Consider the following 20,494-nt stretch of genomic DNA (forward strand, 5'->3'; position numbering starts at 1 on the left):
GTAGACGTCTCAGCATCTGTTGTTTTAGAAAACAATTTGTCTGCCTCCTTGCTCTCGTTTATCTTTGGCATCACAGAAAGCTGTGCTACACATATTCTACATATCTGCTAGAGACTGATAAAACCAGCAGTCAGATCTATGTTTGAACAGTCATCTCGCAGCTCGGAAAAATGCCTTAAATGTCAAACCAGCTAAAAATGAATTAGAACTCAAGAAGCCCTGAAGTTTTTTTTTTTTGCTCTTGTTGTTAATGTTGCTTCGACAAAATGTCATTGATGGCAGTTTTTGTGGCAAGCATAAACTGAACATTGGTGCTAGTGGAAAGTAGATTACACATCGAGATGTAGTGTTTAATCGATGCACGGAGGCTGGGGAGGAAGTGGCTGTGTGTGATACTGTGAGCTTTGAGGACTGCTTTCCCAAGGAGACTGAGGGATTCGAAAGACTTTCACAAGTCAAGAGCTGTTTTGTAGCTTAGTTTTTTTTATGGTAAGGATGTTTTTTTAACTATTTGCTTTTTGGTCTAGAATTTTCTATGTAATTGCTTTAAGCTCAAGCTTCATTTCCAGTTGTTGTTTTTAGAAAATCTATACGTCCCACTACAGAGATGGTTACAACTGAGACGAGGTCATCTGGCACATCTCACCACTTTTGAAAGAGAAAACTCCCAACCATTTATAAAACTCTGGTCTCCAGTTTCCATCCCAGACAGCCTTAATCGTAAAGGGTTTAAAAGTGTTCAATTGGTGTTTAAAGCTCACTTGACTACTTCAAGTAAACCACAGACAGACTGAAAGACTTGTAGCTCTCCAGAAGCAGGGTGGGATACCGATCAAGACACTAGCCTTTTAAAGCAATACCTTTCATTTGGCTTTTATTATGATCAAAATAAACAGGACACATTCAGTACATGTACTGTAAGTGGCCCTTTCTAAGACTTGCCAGAACAAATCAAACGTGAGTAATTTTGTACAATTTTGGTCACTGCATTATAGAAAATATTGCTACTTGGAAAATAGTCTGGAGATGAGAGTAACCAGATGTGTTCCAGGACTTAAGGGGATGTTTGTTATGGCACAGCAGCCAAGATTAAAGCTGGACCCTATGTGATGAATGATATTATCTGAAGCACAGGTTTCGTGAGAGCCAGGCGTACTTAACCAATACGCAGTATCCGAAGTCGTAGTCGTAGCAAGCGCAGGTCGGTAAGCCGGAGGTTCAGGAAACAGACAGCACACAGGTAGTGAGAACACACGAAGGTTAGGAGCTGCAGTGGGATACCCAATACTGAGCACTAAGATGATGGGAAAGAGCCCTTAAATACTCCGGTGCGGTGGTGACTGATTGGGTGATTAACTAATGAGTCTGTGTTTGCGGGAATCAGAGGAGGCTTGTGTCTGATTATGCGTGGCCATGACAATGTCCTACACTGACAGACTGAATGAAATGAATCTGAACAGAGAACACAATGAGGGGACCCACTACGAGTATTCAACAGCCTCAAAGTCACTGACAAAGTCAACCGGTTACTTCAGAATGATCAGTGAAACTCGAGTGAGGGCAGAACTGGAAACTACTGTATGTGGAAGTGCATTTAAAACTGAGAACAGCATACACTTCTTTACCCAAAGCTTTGTGGGAGTATGGAAATACCCAGCCCTCCTTCAAGAAACAGTTGAATGAGATCCTCAGGACAGTAAGTTAGTAACTACCAGATGTGCTTGATTGGCCATCTCTTGCTTGTAACTTTTCTCGCATAAATAAACGAGCCATAGGGCACTCAGGTGAACTCCTAGGTCCACTGATGCCAATACAGCCGGAGAAACTTCAGGAGGTTGGGATTGTTATGGAGGCAAAATGGTGCGTTTTTCCATCCATACAGACCTCCAGAGTCCACATACATATGCCACAGTCACGCAATCGTTATTCAAAAAAGTGCACACAGGGGCAAAGGCAGAGAAATGAGCTCCACACAGCTGTTTCTCAGCATAATCATTTCCTCAGGGGGGACATTTTTTTCCTCTGTGGAAGGGATACGTTAGCAGGTGCTATAAATACTTTCGCAGTTTGATCTTTTTGAAAGGCTTCCATGCCCACCTAAAAAACAAATTAACGTCTGCTGTATTGGCAACGCAGTTATCATCTGTGAAGTCGTGCAAAATGCAGTGATGTGCTACAGATATTTCAATGTTCTAACATTTCAGTTTAAGTACTGTATCAAGACGGCCAGAGAATTACACTCATTTATCTGAGTGATAATTCTGCAAAATAATGTGGTGCTGTGTTTAACATAGCAGCTTCATTTACTGCAACCAGACCCCTTTCAGGAATAGGATTGCCATTGTTATTCCACCAATATTATATGTTTTGGTACTGGATGTTTATCATACTTTCCTAAGTCAAAAATGGTCACTGTAACTATCGGTAATGAATGTCCACAGACTGTCCTATGTCTTCCCATTAAAAGCTAAGATATAAAACAAATATTGTGAGTAAATGGCTGCTGCACTATAAGTCATGTCAGTTAATGCATCCATATTTAAAACTTTAGCCAAATATTTTAGAAATGCTTAAATATTTTAACAGCATACTCTATCCTTGTAATTCAGAGCTCTGGGGTTTTCATGAACATGGATTTACTTTCAGCACCATTCCAAAAACACTGAATGGAAACAACATGAGATCAAACTAAAAAAAAACAAATCAGCAGAAACTCTCACAAAACATCTACAACAAAGCTGGCAGAGCTGTCTCATGTAGATGACCAACTTCTTTTTTTAAGCTCCTCATCTTCGTCTTGGCGTCTGTTGGTGAACATCTGGCAGATCGTACCACCATCTGTGTTCAAATGGGCTGAAATTCATCACCTCTCCCATCATGCCTTGAGTTCCACCAGATACCAACTTTTCTGGGCGACATAGACACATGAGACCTCAAATTGTCCCTTCTGTCCACCCCATTATTGAGAGCCTCTTAAATAATAATTGATTGACTATTCCCTTTATTAGCTGACTGTAGGATTTACAGTACACCACAAAAAAAAAACAGCTGTTGTTGTTTCAGCCTCACAGCACAGCCTAGACACAAGTTCTTTTTTTCAAGAAATGACCAACTTTCTAGTGATTTGCAGATGACAGTTGACTCCTAGCATAGACCACTGCTTTATTTTTCAGCTGTTTGGCTGATGCATCATTTCTCCACACGCTCATGGGAGCTGAACGGAATTTCATTGCTTTTATCATCTGATTCCACTAAATTGGAACTGCTGGCTGAAAAGACAACAGCAAGCATTTTTAGACAATAATTACAAGATGTTAGGTATTCGGACCACAAACAGAAAAAAAGTCATATATATGGATAGATAGAAAGGATTTTTACAAAGACTGCAATGCAAAGTAAACAACAGCCCTAAACAGCTTCTATAAAGCATTCCATGCCTGTTTCTGCGATAAAGATGTTTTCACACGGGTCTGCCTAAAATTGGGTGAATTCCTTTGGCAAATGCTGAAATACCTTTTACAAAATGGGACCATCATTGAATTGTTTGAAATATTTGACCATTTGCTAGTGTGAAAGCAACATATCTAGTAAACAAAAGAACATAAAAACTGTTACAAATGAGAGGGGATCATTCAGCCTATCCAGCTGGTTTTTTGGTTATGGGCTAATTGATCTACTGTGGATTTGAAAGAAGCCAGGATATACAGTAGGCTTTAACAACATGTCTGGGTACCGTGTTCCAAGACTCCCACAAAACCTTTGTGTATAGAAGTGCCTTCCTCCTGTTCTTGTGGTTAAATGAGTGAACAGGAGGCACTTCTGTTAACAGCAATCCCATGGTCATTTGTCTTATTTTTTTGAAAGCAAGTGAGAACAGTGCCCTAGAGAACATGAGTATTTTTATTTTGTCCCTGACAGTCCACCCATCATCAGAAAGCAACTGGGCACTTATCCAGAAAGCACAGAGTGCAAAGCAGTGCTGCACCCCTGGACAAGATACTAGTCCACACACAGACTATTGAGAGACCGAATCAGCCAGACACAGCCAGCATGTTTCTGAAATGAGTGAAGGAATCAGAGCACCCAGAGCAAAAAACACATAGAACAAGAGGGATACATGCAAACTCCACACAAAAGACACCACCAGTCTGGAATCAAACCCAGGAGCCAAAAGTTGCGAGCAGCCTGACACCAGTCTCTACATCACTGTGCCTTCCATACTTGACTGTATGCTGGTGCAATAAACATGATGATAATTATACAGTAGAAATCACCTGACCGACTCCAACACAGCTCACGCAATATGTTGAAGTATATTCTGCATTTTATAGATTTCAGACCAGAATATGCACCTCAAGGTTCTGGCCACAAGACAGATGCTGAAACTTTCAGGTTTTTTTTTTTTAGTTTTTATGATTGAGTGTATTATGTTATGGATGAAGAGTTATTGATTCCAGCTCATCTTTTAAAGATAAGGCTCTTTTTTGTTCTATCGATTTTGTTGCCGTCTTTGGAGAAAAGCCTTTTAATTGCATTTATGCAGGCTGGTGACTGAGAGGTTCTGACAGGCTATAGAGAGGGTTAAAGGTGAGGATTTATACAAGCTCTTTGGCCAAAGTATTAGGGTCCTCCTGTCTAAAGCATCAGTGGCAGGCAACATGTGGCTACCTTGAAGGCCATTAGATCTCTCCTGGCCAGGACAATCCCCAACTCTCAATCCACGTGAACATTGATGGAGCCAGTGGAGCATGCTGTTCAATCTCACACAGCATTACCCTCATCCTAGCCCCAACCTGAAGGTGATCCTGCTAAAATAATGGCTTTTGGCTGAATGTGCTCCAAACATCTCCCAGTCTTGCGGAATACCTGCCATGTCCTTTTTCAACTGTTCTAGTTCCCTAGGTACTCTTTCAGCGGCCACTCCTAATGTTTTGGTCAGTGAGCATACAACTAACAGCCCTAAATGCTTCAAAGATAAAACACAAGCAAAACAACAGTGGATTGCATGGGGCTTTCGTAAAGGAATCCATGTGAACCATTTTCTCAATGGATAGCTCCCTGGATGTGTTATGCACACAGGAAAGTAGGGACCCTAAGATGCTATAAAGACGTGAACAAACCAACTTGCCCACCCTCCCTCCCCTTCAAAGAGTAGTTCGCTGACAAACAATCCAAACTGCTGAGCTAGCATGATTTAGGGAGAGTTTAAAACAGCACTCACAATGCGCTGACAGAGAGAGAGAGAACTGTTTAACATTTTTTTAGGTTCCACTGTGCACTGAATTTAGAATAAATGTGCTTCAGTTTATTTAATGCTCTGAAGCACTTTCCTCGGGCTTGTACTGATGTTCTGCCTCTACAAAATTGGAGATTAGCTTTGAGTACCGCTGGGAAAGATCAGGGTATATATATACCTATTAAACAGGTTTCAGCTGCCTTTAAATATTTCCCTTTTCCACGGTCAAGATGCCAGAGGACCGTCCTCATTAACATGCATCACACAACCTCCTGTTGCAGACAAAATGATTGACAGATCTGCATTCAAGTCCAGAACAAGCCAATAATCTCCGAGACCACTTTGCCTTTATTGCTCATTTTTATATAGGGCAGAGTATTACAGGGTTTCAATCTAGTATATTTGACCTTCTTGCAAAGCCTCGTCCATATTGTCATGCCGAAGTGATGTACAGTATGAGAGGCATAACCATTAAATAATTGTTGGAATTAACACGGTCCTCTGACATTCTGGAGCTCATCCCTTCTGTTACTCTAGAACAGGGCAGAGGGGTGGCAGTGAGTCTCCTTCCCCTGCTGTCACCCAGCGTGCTTCAGTAACTTACTGTACATCTGTGTGGAGCGCAACTCACTCTCCATGCCTGTCAATCCCAGTGTGGTATTCCCTGGTTTTAATGTGACACCCTCACAACTCACATCTTCAGCATACTCATTTTTTTTTAAATAAGACCTGTTGACTAAAGTTTAGAGGCTGAACTAGAATTCTATTTTAATTTATTTAAGTGAATTTTTATCTTCACTTTTCTATTAATACACCAGGAAGAATATTTACTGGGACTGAGGAGCATTCCTGTAGCTTTAACTCTTACATGAAGAGAGATTTTAAACTGCATCTCTAATGAGAGTGTATTTTAAAGCTCTCTTCCTGAACAATAGAATACACAGTAGGTCCCAATGAGTAATATGCAATTACATATCGTTTCTTTTACACATGTGGTGAAAAATAATAAAAAATGCCCTTTCACCTTGAAAAAGGACACCACCTCCAGTTTTATTGGCTTTTTAAAAATGTATTTAATGTGGAAGAGATTAATAACTTCTGCCTCAAATGGTTTTGTCTAATACAGTTGCTTAATGTAGTAAAACAATAACCTTGTAAGTTAATGCATATAACCTAATTATAAATATTGCTTCCTTCAACCTTCATTTAACCCCATAAGAGCACAAACATTATCTGGACTGAAAATAAAACACTCAAATAATCGAGATGGCATGACAACAGGCGCACAGGGGTTAAAAAGTAAATAGCCGCAATTCTGTGGTTTGGTAGGTGGGGGATTTCCCTGCCATCTGTTCTGCAGATTATCATATTTAGATCAGTGTTCTCAACTGTTTTACAATGATTCAATTGCAAGCAAAACATCCTCTCTCAAGTAACCAAAAAAAAAACTAAATGGTCTCGAGTCATGTCATAGACATGTTGAGTTTAATTCACCCCCAAATGTTACAGGTTACCAATTTTTCACAGCAAAAACACAGAAACTGCAAAACCCTAATTTAATGGTCTAGCTGAATAATCCAAAAAGCATATGCTAATTTAATTATTAAGCTGCAAAAAAGGAAAAAGCTTCAACTTGTTTACCTCTGAAGGTAGACACAGAGTTCAGAAAGTGATTCTTTATTTTTTGGAACATATATAAAACCATAATCTCATTATGTTTTTTACAGACATTTCGTATCCTTAACCTTAACTAGATCAACTAAGACTACATTATGTTATTGCCTCTTAAATTACATTAATAATGTATATATACATTATAATGTGTATCTTGAATATTATTACATACATTTTTCAAGAAATATGTCTTGAGTCTTTACAGCTGCAATTTTTTTGGTTACTAGCTCTACAGTAGGTGTCTCCCAAAATTTGTTCACGAAGGTACACTATTGTAACTACACAAACGTTATGAGATGTTTTATTGGCCTGTGTACAGAGTGGGAACTTTTTTGTGTTAAATTACATAAGGAGAGTATTCACTGAGAAGAATTTATTGTGTGTCACTTCAGAATGTCTGACTGCTGAAGTCACACTGCAGGCAATACCAGAACGCATTATTAAAGACTTTATAATACATTGCAAAAGATATTTATTCACTTCCAATGTAATTGAATGAAACCTAAATAATGTCAGAAACACATAGTTCATTTCAGTGTCCATAATGTTTGTGCATTGCTAGCAATTTGCCAAGTTTTAAATAATGTCTTCATATTCGGTTTTTCTTTTGCATCATTGTGTTCCATGGAAAACTATAAATGAAACTGTCAGGTTTTCACTTTAATATTTCATCTTCTGTATATAAAAAATGGAACTATAAAAGATTGCCTTTCTGGGCTTAAGAATTGAAATGTTTATATGGGATTTCACAAATGTGTTTAGTAGGCAGTTTCTTCCATTGTGTTATTTATTATTTAAAGAGTTTGTTACTAAGGGAGGAGTAATGTGGTGTTAAGTTGTCTGATTGCTAATAACATACACAAGCCTAAATTTATCGTCCATCCATCCATTTTCTAACCATTTCATACAATTCAGGGTCGTGGGGGAGCTTGAGCCTATCCCAGCAAGCACTGGGCACAAGGAAGGGTACACCCTGGACATGACACAACACCATATCAGGGCACACAAAGACACACACACACACACACCAGGGCCAATTTTCCCAGAAGCCAATTAACAAGCCAGTACAGTATGTCTTTGGACTACAGAAGCATTTCGTTTTACAGCCTTTAATATTAATTTATTTAACATCTTAAAACAATGGAATAGGTAAAGATCAATTCCATGCTCAAAAGTTTATAAAAAAAAAGCAAGGTTTCGGCCGTTGAGCCTTCTTCGAGTGTGATGCCTCAAATCTGTTGACACCTGATGAAGACTCAACTGCCAAAACATTGTGTTTCCGTTTTATGCTTTTCAGCTCGGATTGAACCTTTACTTGTTGCGGAATCTGTAAAGAATTTTTTTTAAAAAAAGACATGGCGCAGGCCTTTAAACGCAGTGAGAAAGACTTGAAAACTATGAAGATATTGGTTTTGTTCAAAATATTTTTTGGCTTGATGTTTCAATACCTGTACCTGGAATCTCAAAAAGCGCAACTTGCGGACCGGGGGGGGGTCCCCTTTAAAAAAAATATCACAACTATATAATTAAATAATTCGCTGATAGATACTATAATATATATGTACAATACACTATAAATATATTGTAACGCTTACGGCCGACAGGTACTGTGTAAGAGCCGGCTTACCAGAGCAGGTGACGTCACCGCCCTTCTCTGAGATAGCAGGACTACAGCTACTGGGCTGTGGAGAGATCTCTCTTTAGCCGGGCTGGGTCCCTGTTGAGTGACGCGGGAGTCCCGGGTTCGAGCCCCTGACGGTGCGGGGCCGACCTAATGCGGCTAGGGCGCCCACCTGAACCCCCGTTGCATTACAATATACTCACCAGTCCAGTTGAATAATCTCACTTCATTTGCAAACCTTTGTTATACAGAGATGCGGCTTGTTTAGCAGATTTGAGAAACAATTTGGCAGCGGGGGGCGATTGAGGAGGAGACGCTGATTTCCGGGAGACTTGGGATGTCTGCTAATATCTGTTGATGAATATTCTTTATTATATTAAGTCGCTAATGGAGGTTCCCCCAAAAGCACCAATTAAATGGTTCCATACGTTTAGAAAATGAAACAATTATAGGCTTTGAAGTAACTGCAAAGCAACATAAAGCTTTATGCAAATAAAACTGTGGTCCTGGTGAAGTACTGTAAGTTGTCAAGTCTGTCTTAGGGTTGAAGGTGTTTTATTTTTTTAATTCTGTGAAAGGCTCGTCGGAGCGGGGCATTTAATATCACCTCCCTTTGGATTACAAAGAAACCCCTCAAACACCCCCCAGTGAGGTCTGTGGCAGACTCCCAGAATATTAAAACGAAACATGAACGATTATACTGAGACATGACGGTCTTGGAAGCCGACGATTTAACCTCGCTGAGGCATTTACCTACAGCATGGCCCATGCGTCACGATTTACAATTAAAATGCGCTTGAAATGAATGTGCCCGCCAAAACTTACAGTCATGCATTGAGCGGAGCCCGCAGCTCTGTAAATAAGCCTTGGCCTTTGTTTTGATGTATGTCTAGTTTAACAGGTGCCACTTGATCAGATTTTACGTGTCTTGATCATCTTAACCCGCAGTATTTGCACAGCACGAATGAACCCTGGTGTGCCCCCCCCCCTAGAAGAAACAAAAGTGTTGGTGTGTTGCGCTGAAACGACTTCTTAACCAAAACGCATTATTCTGCTCCCAATGTGCCGTAATATGACTGAGATTGTCTGATAAAAACGACCTTACTTCAGCTGCAGTGGTGGAGGGGAGGAAACTGATTTCTTAGCATTTGGTGATTTTTTTAAATTCCATTTCTCCTTGCGAGTTCGAATCTGTACCCCGTGGGAATTTTCTGGGATTCTTTATGATCTTTTAAACAAAGGGGTGAAGGGTGGATGAGAAATGAAGTTAACAATTCCGATTCCTTATCACATTCCGTAAAGCCTAGCAGCGGTTAATGCATGCATTGTAACAACTGCTGCTTTCCTTTCTCCGACTTGCATTTGCCTAGTTACAGAGCCATCTACAGGCAATCGAAGGACATGGCCGTCTCTGAGCTGCTAAAACAGGAGACGTCTTCGCTTAGAAATAATCAGGTCAAATGATCACAGACAAAAAGAAACAAGCAGAACACAATAACAACAATAACCAAAACAACTGTTATTATGAAGATAAAACATTTTGTGTTGTTGATGTTGTTATTATTGGCATGGGTGTGTGGTACTGTGAACTTATTCAAGCTCCTGCAAAAATGATCAAAAGTAAATAAAACGATGTCCTGCGTCAGGATAGGATGTGAGGTAAAACGGTCCTATATGAGGTAAAATGATTTCCATAGTGAGGATTTCCTGTGAAGGATTAGAAATGTATTCCCGAAGTCTCAGTGGCTGAGTTCATGAGCCAAGCCTGAGACAGGGTAGGGTGATTTTATGTGTATAGCATCACAATGCTTCCTAGACAGAAGCAGAGAAGTGTGATCCTATCTCTGGTCCGTCACTTTTCTGTGCTCTGGAGCATTTCCATGCCATCAACTACACCCTGGCAGTTTGGAGGCTTAAAGAGAAAAAAGCAGCGAATGTGAAAGCTGTTCTTCTCTATCCATTTGATGTTGTGGTTATACTAGTGACTCGTCTGTGGAGCTTCTTGAGCCAGAAAGAGAGACGCTTTGAGCGAATCTGGGGGTCTGACTGATCGACAGTGTCCTTCTTCTCCTCCCTCCTCTCTCTCAAGTACCTGCCCTGTGCTCCTGTCCTTCCCTTGGCCCCCCGGGCACAGAGATTGGAGCAAGGAGAGAAGAGCTGGGGGGTGAGGGGGGCGCTGGTGGACTCAGAAGGCTCTGCAGTAAAGAGGCTGTTTCGTCTAACCACCTTCCCCAGCATGTGCAAACAGGAAGTCCCATTGCGGCTCCTTTCAAATGTCACCCCGATAGAGCTGTGCGCCTGACCTTTGAGAGACGGCCGAGCGCAGATTGATATCAGGCCTCAGGTATACTGCGGAGATGTGTGTGCGGGGGGGTGATGTTGCGGACATTCCTGAGCCTCAATTCTGGCAGAATTAGAGAAGCTAATTGACTTCGTCAAGACCGGCAATTACTGCTTTAATCTCCTTTGTATTTGAGGAGCACTGTGCAATTTTCACCGTTTTCCCAAAATGCAAATATATTTTGCATGCCATAAATGGTACCGTCTCCTGATCCTAGCCTTTATTATTAGTAGCAATGTAGTAGTGGCAGGCAGTAACAGCTGTGGTGCTGTTCTTATTATGGCATTTCTCATAGTAAGTCTATTGTGCACATATTAAAATGCATATTTAATGCATTGATGAATCCAATTCATTTAACTGAGATGTGTTGTGCTGGATCTTTATTCTGTGGGATGAAGAATGAGTCACTAATTGTAACTTGAACTATTTTCAGATTTCATTATTTTCAAAAATTATTTTCAATCAGAATTAGAGTCTCGTTCCATATCTGTTTGTGGCTTTGATGACTGGGATGTGGCACAACATTTAACTAAAAACAGTATTTGTTGGGTTTTCTGCCACTGGCATTTCATTTACAGTACATCTCCCAGAAAATCTGAGGATGCAGTAAAGAAGTCACTCAGAATTGTATGATATACTGCTAAAACTAAGTCATGTTAAATTGTACAATGAACTTTTAACACCTAATTTAAATTAATGTTTTGTCACCACGTTACAAAAGAGATATTGTTGCTCTGGAATCAGTGCAGATTATATATGATCTGCATTACAGGTACATTCAGGGGCTTAAAGGAATTACACTGACAGGATAAAATAACTGAATCTTTTGTTTCTTGAACAAAGAAGACAACATGATGTCCTGATTCAAGTATTCAAAATTCCTCAAGGGCACTGACAAACTAATCCCAACGGACTTCTTCAGAAGTAGAGGACACCAGCAGAAACCAAAGGTCACCTTAATTATAAATCAGACCAGAATGCACTTTTGTTTATGCAAAGGGTTGTGGGAGTCTGGAACAAGCTGCCTAGCCATATGACAGATAAGGAGTGAAATGACGTCTTACAAGAAATGGCTGAATGAGATTTTAGGACCACTTTCTGTAGCTATTAGTAAAGAAAGACTGAATACCCTCCCCTGATTTGTAATCTTTATATGTTCCTGTGTCCTGTTCTCTTAATGGAAAAAGGTTAAAAAGGTATTTTGTATTATGAAATGAAGAATGTGTTAAATAACAGAAGCCAATCAGGGAAATGGTTTTCATGCCTTTCCTACTTTGCAGAGAAAACAAACATAAATAAATTACAGGTCTGACAACCGAGGATTTCTTCTGCCAATGTAATAATGCAGAGTTACAGGGTATGCATTGATTGTGTATATAACAGAATAATCAAGACTTTTCTACTTAACAGCAAATATGTATTATTTTTTTTGCACATAAGCCTTGGATTACAGATCTGTAAACTGATAAAACTGTACCTGCTAGTATAGGCTTGTAGGTAATATCATGTCCAGTTTGATTATTGTATTTCTGTGAATCCATACTGAAGCTCAAAGTAAAGATGCATTTGTAAACACTTTGAGTGTTTAGTCTCAGCAAATGTGGTTAGGATGATGCTACTGGCCAGTTTGTTCTTAAAACAATGGCTGTTGAAAGACAGTGCATATCATATAAAATTTAAATATATTATAAATATTATATATTATTATAAATGATATACTGTAAATACTGCAAAGGCAGACATTTGAAAGAATATGCACCTCAACAACCCAGCTGATTGCTGGCAGTCAATGTCTATGTTAACCTCCGTACTTTTTAACTACTCCTTTTATATCAATTCAAAAAAACATTTTTGCCGACCCTGTCTGACTCATTTTCAGCTGCTGATTGCAATCAGAACATTCCCACCACGTTTATTTTCCGGAGAGCGAATAGGCCCCTCCGACACTTCCATTGCATCCCGATGCAATTTCCTATGCCCTAACCGATGATTCGTTATTTAAATAACGTTCAGCAGCTGGGTCATTTAAGAGCAAAATGGTGAGGCAGCAGATTGACGATGCAGCAGATGCAGACTAAAGCATTGCAATGGAACAGAATGGCATTTGTTTACCACAGCCCTAAAAATAATTTAACAATAAAGCAATATGGGAGCCCAGGACCTATAGTACTCCCCTGGCACTGCTTCAGGTTTTTCTGCAAGGAACTCTGACAATTTCATAGTATATAGACTGTCACGTGGATACACGTCTGCATGTCTTAAACATCCAAAAGCACCCTCACTTTATTTCTTTCATGTTTTGATCTCCTATGCATGTGTCCAGAATACATATAATAATAACATCACTTTATTAACCCTTTACAATTTCTTGCATTAGGAATTATCTTTTTGCATACCCCAGTTTTGCTCTCCAGGAGATACACAGACAGGGAGAGAGCCTGGGGTCAGAGCACAGGGTCTGCCATTGTACAGCACCCCTGGAGCAGTTGGGGTTAAGGGCCTTGCACAGGGGCCCAATGGAGTAGGATTCCTCTGCCAGCTGCGGGATTTAAACTGGCAACCTTCCAGCCACAAGCATAGATCCTTAGCCACAGAGCCACCGCTCCGCCCTAAATACATTGCCTAGTCACGCTTTACTTCAATTATGTAAAGTAGAAGTACAGTAAATTTGTGTGAAAAGTAAATTCTAGAAATAAACTAAATATAGGTGTATTAAGGGGCATAATAAGTGTCCTTTCTTTAGTGGAAAATGTTTCATACTTCATAATTGTTATTATTATGTCTTGTGATGATGGAACACTGTACACAATAACTATTCAAATGCTGAAGTCTTTTTCCTACAATTAAATCAAAGATGCAGATGTGCAGTAGAAATTCTTCATAAATTAAAGGGAGTTTAGAAACAATATTTTCCACAGTTAATCTGCCCTCAGGAGAAACAAACTCCCAAACACAGATGTGCACACACACCTGAACATGCACTTTGCATTTCGAATGCAAAGAGTTCAAAATACTTCTCATGTCCTCCTTTAAGCTCTGTATTACTTTATTGCATGCTGCCAGAAAAATACAATTACTGTAAATTTTACTTTCCTTCTTTCTTTCACCTATGATTTCTGTGTAGCTCGTTTACGCTCCCCTGCCAGCCGTCTGTCAGAATCTAACCTGATTTGTCTAAGAAGCCCGGGGTGGAAACTAAAGAACAACTTCAAGAAAAGACACTGACAGCCACCATCCAGAAAAAAGACCCTACCCCACCGCGCGGAAACTGAGCAGGGTCTTCTCTCCTTCACCGTGTCACAAGGAAGTAACGTTTCACAGTCTTCACAAGCTGGGACGTTTCAGCGCAGTAGCTGGCTCTGAGTCAAAGAGCAGACTTTCAGAACTCGATGTTATAGCTTCATTATTACATTTCTTTGAAGGGGAGAGAAGACACCGCTATCTTTAGTGAGTGTGAGTCTCTATTGATTTGCAGAGTGCAGAACAGTCTGTCAACCCTTAGTCTGTGGATTGCATAAATCGGCGATGGAATTCTCCACTCATATTGTCGCGAGAAGTTCCTCTTTATCATCTGAATCACAGGAGCATCATTTCACTCCTAATAATATTACTTAATTAAAGCAAGGGTATTAAAATTGCACTTTAATTTAATTAATAAGAATGAAAAATTCCTTACACTTATATAGTGCTTTTCTGGACACTCCATTGAAAGCACTTTTACAAGCAATGGGGACTCCCCTCCGCCACCAACAATATGTAGCCCCCACCTGGATGATGTGACGGCAGCCAGAGTGCACCAGTACGCTCCCCACACACCAGCTCTCAGTGGGGAGGAGAGCAGAGTGATGGAGCCAGTTCATACACGGGGATTATTAGGAGGCCATGACTGGTAAAGGCCAGGGAGAAATTTGGCCAGGATGCCGGGGAAACACCCCTACTCCTTTTGAGAAACGCCCTGGGATTTTTAATGACCACAGAGAGTCAGGATCTTGGTTTTACTTCTCACTTGAAAGACGGCACCTTTTTACAACATAGTGTCTCCGTCACTATACTGAGGCATTAGGACCCACACAGACCATAAGGGTGAGCGCCCCCTGCTGGTCCCACTAACACCTCTTCCAGCAGCAACCTTACCTTTCACAGGAGGTTTCCCTTCAGGTACTGGATCAAGGGTCAAGCCTTTGTAGAAGACTTTTGTGAAGTTTTCCATTTGTGTAGATGACTTATTTGACTAGCACTGAGTAAATCACAGAGGACCGTAAGGATCAAATATTAAATGTGTTTCTAAAACAATCATGTCATTTTTGGGATTCTAATACAACAAAACCTTTATGTTGCTTCTTTAATTCATTTTTAGGCAGCTATTCAGATGCCCCAAACCAGAATACATTAGATCAGTGTCTTAATCTGTGGACTTAGGGGATGTAGTCCAACAGGGTGGCTATCCTGAATCAAAAGAATCTGTAGTGTTTTAAGGATGTAATACTGTAGCTTGTTCATCTCTCAGTTGTGTTCCTGTTTAGCCTATTGATGTTATAAATGTTATTTTTAATATGCAGCCAGCCAGCCTGCTGCTTTCTTTTGAGACATATCAGTTCCATTTAATAGAAAATGTCTTTAGCCAACCCTGACAAAAATAATTTAGCACCCATGCAAGTGCAAACACAAAGGCCTGTCCTGTGTTTAATACTCTTAATTAATGTTCCCACCTGACTCTCAGCTGGAACAGCATGTGTATTTGTAGTCGGTGATGGAATTACAATATCATTCCTACAAGTAACTCTTCCTAATTGAATCACGCTATGCAAATCTCTTCCACTACTTCACCTGAAGTCTGTTATTAGTTTGAAAGTCTTTTCAGAACATTTAATTATGATAAGATGCTGCTTGAAAACACACACATAAAACTCATTTTACATTACCCACCCAGCAGGACAATAAATAAATACTGTAGGAGATTTATTTTCTGGTGACAAAACCAAAAGTGAGAAGTACTGTAAGTATCCTTCTATCTCTGTGTTTTAATTAACATCCTCCAATAAAGTTATTCAGATAGTCTAGTCCATGGCCACATATGGGATTTAACTCACACACCCACCGTGTGAATAACATTCATTCTTCCAGTTGCCTTCTTAACTTAGTTTCTGTGGAGCTTTAAGTCAGCTTGAACAGACTGCAAACTTGCGTTGCAGGTAAAGGGAGTTTATTTGTACAGTATTTGTTTGCAACGCTGTACAGAAAATGGAGATTACGGGTCACACAGTCATGTGACATCCTGATTGCGCCTTAGCGCCTGCGGTGCACGACCACGTGACTCCTGTCGCCTCGCGGGGAGCTCGAGACGAGCTCGAGGGTCCACGTGACAGCGATTCTGTTCGTTTGTTCGTCTGCTCCCCAGTTATGTGCAAAATAAATACTTCGCGTGCTACTGAATTAGCCCTTAAACCAGCTAGAAATTTCGCGACATGTCAAAATTTGAAAAAAACTGCATGTCCTCATGATGTGTTCGAGAATGTGCTTGTCTGTGTCGCGATGACGTCACCGTTGCTGAGTTGGATAGAATAGCTTTAACGAATACTAAAAATAAAATAAAATAAAGTTTTAACGAATACTGAATATTACGTAAATCTGCGAGAAGTTAGAATGAATGAAAGAAATTATAGCAATAGCAATTCAGAAAAATGTGTTATAATTCAGGAATTGTATTTTAATTAAATATAAATGTAAAATACTGTTTTAAATTATAGTGCTTTGTTGTTGATAAATGTAAACTGTTTGGTAATTAGTGTGTGGTGTTGTATATAATATGGTAATTGTAAGATTTTAAGAAACCTATTAAGCCTATTTTAAAAAACTGTTATGTTTCCATCAGAGTTTTATATAGATTACACAGATCCTGGCAAAGGCACATGACCCAGTGTCACTCAGGTGTCACAAAATAAAGCCCAGTCTGTGAGGTGACATTCACAGCTTCATCAGGTTCAGCTGGCTTCACAGCATTACCTGCAATATTGTCATGAGTTTCTGGCAAGAATAATGCAGGGATATCATTTGGCCAGTTCTCTAAGGGACACCTTACTCACTCCTGAAATGTGTCCCCTCCCTCCAGTAATTTTCAAATCTTTGGGGAAGGGGGTCATGTCTTAGTGCAGGGAGGAATCTGGGAATTTTGGGTACCCCAATGCAATCTTGCTATATAAAAAAAGCATACTCTCCCAACCACCTTGGATTAAATCCTAAATTTTCTAAATGTTACAAAGAATAATTGTTCTCAATAGACATCATCAGAGATCTGTTGCCTGCAGCCCTGGAATTTCCTTTCGCATGCAGTTTCGCCTTGGATTTCGGATACTTTGTAGCCCAGCAAGCTCATCATGTACTGTACGCTTCATATTGAAACATCTCCTCCCAGCTATTGTAACAAAATAGTGACTCATCTCCCCAGCTCCTGTGTGTTTTTTGAGATCAGGTGCTTTAGTGCGCCAACACTTTTCGGCAGAATCCCTGGAGGCAGTGTCCGTGGCTTGAACTCCCTTTCCTGTGTCTCTCTTTCAGTCCTCAGACTATGCTTGGCTGCCTGTCTGTTGGCCCTGCCAGCTGTGCCCTGTGCCCTGTGCCACTGTACAGTGGAGCTGTTGGCACCCTGGGTGAACTGCAGAAGGGCTTGTGGTGATGACTTGTAGTGCCTCCAGCAGAGCCCAGGGGAACACTGCACAAGCACAAGACCAGACACCTTTTGCACCCCTTGCATGCCAGTTGCTCACTGACTAATAAAAAACCTTTTGCAATGAGGACATAATTTATGAGAAGAAAAGTTCTTCACCTTTGAAAGGGCGAAACAGTGGTGCAGTGTTTTGCATTGCTGCCTTGTAGTGCTGGGGCCCTGGGTTCAAACCCTGGGGTGCTATCTGGGTGTTTATATGTTCTCCTTGTGTTTGTGTGGGTTGCCTCTGGGTGCCCTGGTTTCCTCCCACTCTCCAAAGACATGGTGGTACTGTAAGTTAATGGCTTCTGTAAAAATGTCCTCTTGTGTGAGTGTCTGTGTCTGTCTTCCTGCAATGGACTAGTGTCCCACACGATCATCAGTGCATGATTATATCTTATACTGTATACACGATTTATTTTTGTACAGAATTGTGAAGAAATTAGTTACTGTTATAATGGTTGTGATTTTACAGTATATACAGTGCGCATTTACTCCTTTACATTTTCACATACTGTAAGCATCCACTGTAAAGAAAAACTGACATCTTAAATTCCAAATCTGTGAATATGTAGTCTTTAGCAGGCACAGTGGAAAGAAATTGAATGGATTTTAGAAAGCAAAAATATGTTTTTCTTTATGTTTCAGTTGTGTTTAAAAGGCTATTCCCCTGATGGCAACCTTTTCAACTTGCATGTCTTTTTGTTCGGTTTCCTGCATGCAAAGAACTTTGCCACGACCAAATTGGCAAAAAAGCACGCGCCCATACAGACATTCACAGACATCTCCCATGCAGTAAGACTGCACTCTGCCTACAGAGCGGGGTCTGATGATCATGGTCACAGAATTAATGATGCATTTTCCCAGTGTACAAACCTGCCAGCTCATGTGACACCAGTGAGGCCATTTACATAGTATTGATCTCAGGCTGTCACAGGGGCACAGTCTTATCCTTGTGCCCGTCTAAATCCGCCTGGAATGTTTTATTGGATTGCAAGATCAAAGTGACACAAGGAGATGTAATCAGGCACATCCCTGTGTTGCAGGACAAGGTTGATTTGCATGGTTATTGACACAGCCTAATAGCGCTTTGGTGGACAGAGCCTGATGAACCAATCAAGACATGTTCAGCAATTCCGTGCACCTTGTAACCCTGCTGCCCAAACATCTCATACACTTCCAAATTGAACAGAATTGATAAAGGATAATCCCTGCTTAGAGACAAACTTGCCCTTTTGTATCCCTCAGGCTGTTGCGCTAGAATCTTTATCAGTTTTACCCTTAAATTTTAAGTTAATGACTCACAGATGTAGGAATCATTTTGAGACCAATTGAAATCAGACGATAAAATATTTTGTCTTCTTTTACACACTTTATGTTTTAGAAGTATCATTTTACTTCAACCCAACTAGTGTTGAATACTTGATCTTCTGTCTATATGACAAGTTGGGGGTGGTCATGTCAGTGATCTGTTACAGAGTGCGGCCTGGGCCAGAGTGCGGGTCTGCGTTATGTAGCACATGTAACGAACAGTTCTTTCCGGACCCTATGCGGACGACACAATCCAGAATAGCGAGGAAACACTGGGGAAAAAGTCATGCAGGCGTACGGGGATGAAAACAGGGGGGCGTGTCCATGCAGTGCTGGTGATCCGGGGAGGTGTGGCCGAGGCAAACAATCCAAAGAATAAGTCCAAGGGAGAATCCAAAAAACAAGCAAAAGTCCAAAGCCGGGTAATCCATCCAAAACAAGGGATTAAAAACAGGTGCCGGGGGGAACAGGAACAGGAAGCTAAAAGGATAACGGAGCCAGGCGCAACCAGGTCCTGGGCTCGCACGATGTGGAAATCAGATGCAGAACCTCGATTGCCGACTGCGTCTGGCTTTTAAAGGGAAACAGGAAGGAGACTGGAACAAGGGGCAGGTGCGGGGAAATAGGGCAAACAAGGAAGAGCCGGAGCGCCCTTAAGGAGGAGAGACTACAATCATGACAGCACAGGCATGATTCTAGAAGTTATGTTAATTGTAGGAGTTTTTTAGGAGACCCCTTGCATGGGCTCCTAATGAACCTGGGGCAGGAATGTCGTTAGGGTGCCCTGTTATATTATACACTTGTTGGCGTTTGGTTATCTCTCTTAATCCACACAGTGTCTGGTGGAACCCTGTTTCCTTAAACGTGTTTAATTAATCTTAAGTCACACCTCTGGTAGAAGCATTGCATTATTTTATTCAAGAGGTCAGGTTTCATTCTGAATAAAGTGTTGCTAAAGTGGGATTTTAGCTTTCCACTTAAAAGCATGTTCACTGGTTGTATTATATTTTCATTTTTATTATTAACATCACTGCCTACAGTACATATCTGTATCTGTTTTACTTATGAAATTTAGAATCTTGATGACAGGACGCAAGGGGGATTTCGTATCTGCTAGAAAATAAATATGTCAGTGGAGTATTTTGTTCTAAGGGACAAAATTCAATTATCCTGTTGCTGAACAAAAAAAATTATTAATGATATGATCTTACATATCATTAATAACAAATTAAGCTGACCTTCCACTAATGAGTAAAATGTGTGTATCAGTTAAAGAGTACTTCCTTTCTTGAAATGATATTTAAAATGAAACAGAATCTATTTAATTAATAAAATACTTTAGGAATGAACCAAAAAAACATGATACATATGTTTTAACTGATATACTGTAAAAACACAAGGTTGTTGACAAAGCAGGGCATTGTTTTGCCTTTATGAAGTTATTTGACCTGTTCTACAACACCTCAAATAAACAAGAGAGTTTCAGTTCTCACAGAAGAACATGGGTTTCATAGTCTGGATCTCTGAAACTTTCAAAATAATTTTTCAATGCTAGCACAGATCTTCCATTTGCAAGAAGATGTGATTCATTTATTATTATTATTATTA

Source organism: Atractosteus spatula, chromosome 13 (genome assembly GCF_055471065.1).
Source record: "Atractosteus spatula isolate fAtrSpa1 chromosome 13, fAtrSpa1.hap1, whole genome shotgun sequence".
NCBI lineage: Eukaryota > Metazoa > Chordata > Actinopteri > Semionotiformes > Lepisosteidae > Atractosteus > Atractosteus spatula.